The following is an 8,518-nucleotide window of genomic DNA, read 5'->3' as shown; positions in this document are numbered from 1 at the left end:
TGACACTGGTCTGGATGGACACCAGAGCCATGGATCCCACAAAGAATGTACACTACTCATGATGGACACAAGAGCCATGCATCCCTCTGTGGATGGAGCCTGGTTTGAATGGATGGCACAGCCACGCATCCAGATGGACAGCAGAGTCGTGGATCCCAACTGGACAGTGGTCTGGATGGACACCAGTGCCATCGATCCCACTGTGGATGGACACTGGTATGGATAGACATCAGAGCCTTGGATCCCAGCTGGACCCTGTTCTGGATGGACAGCAGAGTCTTGGATTGGACTCTGGATGGATGCTGCTCTAGATGGACACCAGAGCCATGGATCCCACTGTGGGTGGATCCTAGTCTGGATGGACTCCAGAGCCATGGATCCGTCTCTGGATGGACACTGTTCTGGATGGACACCAGAGCCATAGAAACAAATTGGAGCCTGGTCTGGATGGATACAAGGGCCATGGATTCCACTGTGGATGGACACTGGTGGCGATAGGAACCAGAGGCATGGATCTGACTCTAGATGGACACTGATCTATATGGACACTGGTCCAGATGGTGACCAGAGCAATTCCTCCCACCTTGTATTGACTCTTGCCAGACACTGAGGCATGGATCCCACTCTGGATGGCCAGTGGTCTGGATGGGCACCAGACCATGGCTCCGCTATGAATGGACACTGGTCTAGATGGACGCCAGAGCCATGGATTCCACCTGGACACTGGTTGGGAACGACACCAGAGCAATGGATGCCACTGTGGATGGACACTGGTTTGGATGGACATAAGAGCCACGGATCCCAATCTGGATGGACGCTGCTGTGAATAGACCCCAGAGCCATGGATCCCACAGTGGATTGACAGTGGTCAGGATGGACACCAGAGCAATGGATGCCACTGTGGATGGACACAGGTAGAGATGCACACCAGAGTAATGGTGTCCGCTCTGGATGGACACTGGTCTGGATAGACAGCAGAACCCTGGCTTCCAGTCTGGATGGACGCTTGCCTGAATAGACAAAAGAGCTATGGATCCCAGCTTGACACTGGTCTGGATGGACACCAGCGCCATGGATACCACTCTGAATACACACTACTGGTGATGGACACAAGAGCCATGCATCCCTCTGTGGATGGAGCCTGGTTTGAATGGACAGCACAGCCACGCATCCAGATGGACACCAGAGCCGTGGATCCAAATTGGAGCCTGGTCTGGATGGATACAAGGGCCATGGATTCCACTCTTGATGGACACTGGTGAAGGTAGCAACCAGAGCCATGGATCCGACTCCAGATGGACACTAGTCCAGATGGACACCCGAGCCATTCCTCCCACCTTGTATTGATAGTGGTGTGGCCAGACACCGAGCCTTGGATCCCACTTTGGATGGCCAGTGGTCTGGATGGGCCCCAGACCATGGATCCCCTATGAATGGACACTGGTCTAGGTAGACGCCAGAGCCATGGATTCCAGCTGGACACTGGTGTGGATGGACACCAGAGCCATGGATGCCACTGTGGATGGACACTGGTTTGGATGGACATAAGAGCCACGGATCCCAATCTGGATGGACGCTGCTGTGAATAGACCCCAGAGCCATGGATCCCACAGTGGATTGACAGTGGTCAGGATGGACACCAGAGCAATGGATGCCACTGTGGATGGACACAGGTAGAGATGCACACCAGAGTAATGGTGTCCGCTCTGGATGGACACTGGTCAGGATAGACAGCAGAACCCTGGCTTCCAGTCTGGATGGACGCTTGCCTGAATAGACAAAAGAGCTATGGATCCCAGCTTGACACTGGTCCGTATGGGCACCAGAGCAATGGATCCCACTCTGAATGGACCGTGGTACAGATGGACAGCGTAGCCATGGATGTAAACTGGACACTGGTCCAGATGGATAATGGTCTGGATGGACGCCAAAACCATGGATACCACTCTGGATGCACGCTGTTCTTGATGGACACAGGAGTCATGCATGGGTCTGTAGATGGAGCCTGGGATGAATGGACAGCACAGCCACGTATCCAGATGGATACTTGTCCAGAGGACAGCAGAGCCGTGGATCCCAAGTGGACAATGGTCTGCATGGACACCCGTCTGCATGGACACCAGAGCCATGTATCCCACTGTGGATGGACACTGGTATGGATAGACATCAGAGCCTTGGATCCCAGCTGGACCCTGTTCTGGATGGACAGCAGAGTCTTGGATTGGACTCTGGATGGATACTGCTCCAGATGGACACCAGAGCCATGGATCCCTCTGTGGGTGGATCCTGGTCAGGATGGACTCCAGAGCCATAGATCCGTCTCTGGATGGACAGTGTTCTGGATGGACACCAGAGCCATAGATAGAAATTGGAGCCTGGTCTGGATGGATACAAGAGCCATGGATTCCACTCTGGATGGATACTGCTCCAGATAGTACCAGAGTCATGGATCCGAATCCAGATGGAGACTGGTCCAGATGGACACTGGTCCAGATAGTGACCAGAGCCATTCCTCGCACCTTGTATTTATAGTGGCCTTGCCTGACTCCGAGGCATGCATCCCACTCTGGATGGCCAGTGGTCTGGATGGGCACCAGACCATGGATCCCAAATCAATGGACACTGGTCTAGATGGACGCCAGAGCCATGGATTCCAGCTGGACACTGGTGTGGATGGACACCAGAGGGATGGATGCCACTGTGGATGGACACTGGTTTGGATGGACATAAGAGCCACGGATCCCAATCTGAATGGATGCTGCTGTGAATAGACACCAGAGGCATGGATCCCACAGTGGATTGACAGTGGTCAGGATGGACACCAGAGCAATGGATGCCACTGTGGATGGACACAGGTAGGTAGAGATGCACACCAGAGTAATGGTGTCCGCTCTGGATGGACACTGGTCTGGATAGACAGCAGAACCCTGGCTTCCACTCTGGATGGACGCTTGCCTGAATAGACAGAAGAGCTATGGATCCCAGCTTGACACAGGTCTGGATGGACAGCAGCGCCATGGATCCCACTCTTAATGAACACTACTCGTGATGGACACAAGAGCCATGCATCCCTCTGTGGATGGAGCCTGGTTTGAATGGACAGCACAGCCACATATCCAGATGGACAGCATAGTCGTGGATCCCAACTGGACAGTGGTCTAAATGGACACCAGTTCCATGGATCCCACTGTGGATGGACACTGGTACAGATGGACAGCATAGCCATGGATGCCAACTGGACACTGGTCCAGATGGATAATGCTCTGTATGGATGCCAGAGCCATGGATCCCTCTATAGATGCACGCTCTTCTCGATGGACACAAAAGTCATGCATACGTCTGTAGATGGAGCCTGGTATGAATGGACAGCACAGCCACGTATCCAGAAGGATACTTGTCCAGATGGACAGCAGAGCCGTGGATTCCAAGTGTACACTGGTCTGCATGGACACCAGCGCCATGGATCCCACTGTGGATGGGCCCTGGTACAGATGGACAGCATAGCCATCTATGCAAACAGGACACTTGTTCAGATGGATAATGGTCTGGATGGACGCCAGTGCCATGGATGCCACACTGGATGCACGCTCTTCTTGATGGGCATAAGAGTCCTGCATCCGTCAGTAGATAGAGCCTGGAAGGAATGGACAGCACAGCCACGCATCCAGATGGACACCAGAGCCGTGGATCCCAACTGTACACTGGTCTGGATGGACAGAAAGGCCATGGATCCCACTGTGGATGGACCCTGGTACAGATGGACTGCATAGCCATGGATGCAAACTGGACACTTGTCCAGATGGATAATGCTCTGGATGGACGCCAGTGCCATGGATCCCACTCTGGATGCACCCTCTTCTCGATGGACACAAGAATCATGCATGCGTCTGTAGATGGAGCATGGTATGAATGGACAGCACAGCCACGTATCCAGATGGATACTTGTCCAGATGGACAGCAGAGCTGTGGATCCCAACTGGATACTGGTCTGGATGGACACCAGTGCCATGGATCCCACTGTGGATGGACACTGGTATGGATTGACCTCAGAACCTTGGATCCCAGTTTTACTCTGTTCTGGATAGACTCCAGAGCCATGGATCCGTCTCAGGATGGACACTGTTCTGGATGGACACCAGAGCAATGAATCCAAATTGGAGCCTGCTCTGGATGGATACAAGGGCCATGGATTCCTCTCTTGATGGACACTGGTGGAGATAGCAACCAGAGGCATGGATCCGAATCTAGATGGACACTGGTCCTGAAGGACACTGGTCTATATGGTGACCAGAGCCATTCCTCCCACCTTGTATTGACTCTTGCCAGACACCAAGGCATGGATCCTACTCTGGATGGCCAGTGGTCTGGATGGGCACCAGACCATTGGTCCCCTATGAATGGACACTTGTCTAGATGGACATAAGAGCCATGGATTCCACCTGGACACAGGTGTGGATGGACACCAGAACCATGGATCCCACAGTGGATTGACAGTGGTCAGGATGGACTCCAGAGCAATGGATGCCACTGTGGATGGACACAGGTAGAGATGCACACCAGAGTAATGGTGTCCGCTCTGGATGGACACTGGTCAGGATAGACAGCAGAACTCTGGCTTCCAGTCTGGATGGACGCTTGCCTGAATAGACAAAAGAGCTATGGATCCCAGCTTGACACTGGTCTTGATGGACACCAGAGCCATGGATCCCACAAAGAATGTACACTACTCATGATGGACACAAGAGCCATGCATCCCTCTGTGGATGCAGCCTGGTTTGAATGGACAGCACAGCCACGCATCCAGATGGACACCAGAGCCATGGATCCCACATGGACAGTGGTCTGGATGGATACCAGTGCCATGGATCCCACTGTGGATTGCCCCTAATAAGGATAGACATCAGCGCCTTGGATCCCACCTTGACTGTGTTCGGGATGGAGAGCAGAGTCTTGGATTGGACTCTGGATGGATACTGCTCCAGATGGACACCAGAGCCATGGATCCCGCTGTGGGTGGATACTGCTCTGGATGGACTCCAGAGCCATGGAATCATCTCTGGATGGACACTGTTCTGGATGGACACCAGAGCCATAGATCCAAAATTGGAGCCTGGTCTGGATGGATACAACGGCCATGGATTCCACTGTGGATGGATACTGCTCCAGATAGCAACCAGTGTCATGGATCCGAATCCAGACTGAGATTGGTCCTGATGGACACTGGTCCAGATGGTGACCAGAGCCATTCCTCCCACTTTGTATTGAGTCTTGCCAGAACCCGAGGCATGGATCCCACTCTGGATGGCCAGTGGTCTGGATGGGCCGCAGACCATGGATCTCCTATGAATGGACAGTGGTCTAGATGGAGCCCAGAGCCATGGATTCCAGCTGGACACTGGTGTGGATGGACACCAGAGCAATGGATGCCACTGTGGATGGACACAGGTAGAGATGCACACAAGAGTAATGGTGTCCGCTCTGGATGGACACTGGTCAGGATAGACAGCAGAACCCTGGCTTCCACTCTGGATGGACGCTTGCCTGAATAGACAAAAGAGCTATGGATTCCAGCTTGACACTGGTCTGGATGGACACCAGAGCCATAGATCCCACTCTGAATGCACACTACTCGTGATGGACACAAGAGCCATGCATCCCTCTGTGGATGGAACCTGGTTTGAATGGACAGCACAGCCATGGATCCAGATGGACACCAGAGCCGTGGATCGCACCTGGACAGTGGCCTGGATGGACACCAGTGCCATGGATCCCATTGTGGACGGACCCTAATAAGGATAGACATCAGCGCCTTGGATCCCAGCTTGACTGTTTTCTGGATGGAGAGCAGAGTCTTGGATTGGACTCTGGATGGATACTGCTCCAGATGGACACCAGAGCCATGGATCCCGCTGTGGGTGGATACTGGTCTGGATGGACTCCAGAGCCATGTATCCGTCTCTGGATGGACACTGTTCTGGATGGACACCAGAGCCATGGATCCAAATTGGAGCCTGGTCTGGATGGATACAAGGGCCATGGTTCCACTCTTGATGGACACTGGTGGAGGTAGCAACCAGAGGCATGGATCCGACTCAAGATGGACACTGGTCCTTAAGGACAGTGGTCTAGATGGTGACCAGAGCCATTCCTCCCACTTTGTATTGACTCTTGCCAGACACCGAGGCATGGATCCCACTCTGGATGGCCAGTGGTCTGGATGGGCACCAGACCATGGCTCCCACTCTGAATGCACACTACTCGTGATGGACACAAGAGCCATGCATTTCTCTGTGGATGGAGCCTGGTTTGAATGGACAGCACAGCCATGCATCCAGATGGACACCAGAGCCGTGGATCCCAACTGCACAGTGGTCTGGATGGACACCAGTGCCATGGATCCCACTGTGGATGCACGCTGGTATGGATAGACATCAGAGCCTTGGATCACGGCTTGACTGTGTTCTGGATGGAGAGCGGAGTCTTGGATTGGACTCTGGATGGATACTGCTCCAGATGGACAGCAGAGTCTTGGAATGGACTCTGGATGGATTCTGCTCCAGATGGACACCAGAGCCATGGATCCCACTGTGGGTGGATACTGGTCTGGATGGACTCCAGAGCCATGGATCCGTCCCTGGATGGACACAGTTCTGGATGGACACCAGAGCCATTGATCCAAATTGGAGCCTGGTCTGGATGGATACAAGGGCCATGGATTCCACTCTGGATGGATACTGCTCCAGATAGCAGAGCCATGGATCCCACAGTGGATGGAGAGTGGTCAGGATGGACACTAGAGCAATGGATGCCACTGTGGATGGGCACAGGTATGGATATACATCAGAGTCTTGGATCCAAGCTGGACCCTGTTCTGGATGGACAGCAGAGTCTTGGATTGGACTCTGGATGGATACTGCTCCAGATGGACACCTGCGCCATGGATCCCACTCTGAATGCACACTACTCGTGATGGACACAAGAGCCATGCATCCCTCTGTGGATGGAGCCTGGTTTGAATGGACAGCACAGCCACGCATACAGACGGACACCAGAGCCGTGGTTCCCTACTGGACAGTGGTCTGGATGGACACCAGAGCCATGGATCCAAAATTGCAGCCTGGTCTGGATGGATACAAGGGCCATGGATTCCACTGTGGATGGATACTGCTCCAGATAGCAACCAGTGTCATGGATCCGAATCCAGATTGAGATTGGTCCTGATGGACCCTGGTCCAGATAGTGACCAGAGCCATTCCTCCCACTTTGTATTGAGTCTCTCCAGAACCCGAGGCATGGATCCCACTCTGGATGGCCAGTGGTCTGGATGGGCCACAGACCATGGATCTCCTATGAAAGGACACTGGTCTAGATGGAGCCCTGAGCCATGGATTCCAGCTGGACACTGGTGTGGATGGACACCAGAGCAATGGATGCCACTGTGGATGGACACAGGTAGAGATGCACACCAGAGTAATGATGTCCGCTCTGGATGGACACTGGTCAGGATAGACAGCAGAACCCTGGCTTCCACTCTGGATGGACGCTTGTCTGAGTAGACAAAAGAGCTATGGATCCCAGCTTGACACTGGTCTGGATGGACACCAGAGCCATGGATCCCACTCTGAATGCACACTACTCGTGATGGACACAAGAGCCATGCATCCCTCTGTGGATGGAGCCTGGTTTGAATGGACAGCACAGCCACGCATCCAGATGGACACCAGAGCCGTGGATCCCACCTCGATAGTGGTCTGGATGGACACCAGTGCCATCGATACCACTGTGGATGGACACTGGTATGGAGAGACATCAGAGCCTGGTATCCCAGCTGGACCCTGTTCTGGATGGACAGCAGAGTCTTGGATTGGACTCTGGATGGATTATGCTCCAGATGGACACCAGAGCCATGGATCCCACTGGGGGTGGATCCTGGTCTGGATGGACTCCAGAGCCATGGATCCGTCTCTGGATGGACACTGTTCTGGATGGACACCAGAGTCATAGATCCAAATTGGAGCCTGGTCTGGATGGATACAAGGGCCATGGATTCCACTCTTGGTGGATACTGCTCCAGATAGCAACCAGAGTCATGGATCCGAATCCAGATGGAGACTGGTCCAGATGGACACTGGTCCAGATGGTCACTAGAGCCATTCCTCCCACCTTATATTGATAGTGGTCTTGCCCGACACCGAGGCATGCATCCCACTCTGGATGGCCAGTGGTCTGGATGGGCACCAGACCATGGATCCCCAATAAATGGACACTGGTCAAGACGGACGCCAGAGCCATGGATTCCAGCTGGACACTGGTGTGGATGGACACCAGAGCGATGGATGCCACGGTGGATGGACACTTGTTTGGATGGACATAAGAGCCACGGATCCCAATCGGAATGGACGCTGCTGTGAATAGACACCAGAGCCATGGATCCCACAGTGGATTGACAGTGGTCAGGATGGACACCAGAGCAATGGATGCCACTGTGGATGGACACAGGTAGAGATGCACACCAGAG

This window comes from Chamaea fasciata, unplaced genomic scaffold (assembly GCF_029207755.1).
Source record: "Chamaea fasciata isolate MVZ Bird 193981 ecotype frontalis unplaced genomic scaffold, bChaFas1.0.hap1 SCAF_66, whole genome shotgun sequence".
Lineage (NCBI taxonomy): Eukaryota > Metazoa > Chordata > Aves > Passeriformes > Sylviidae > Chamaea > Chamaea fasciata.
This window is presented reverse-complemented; position numbering follows the sequence as displayed.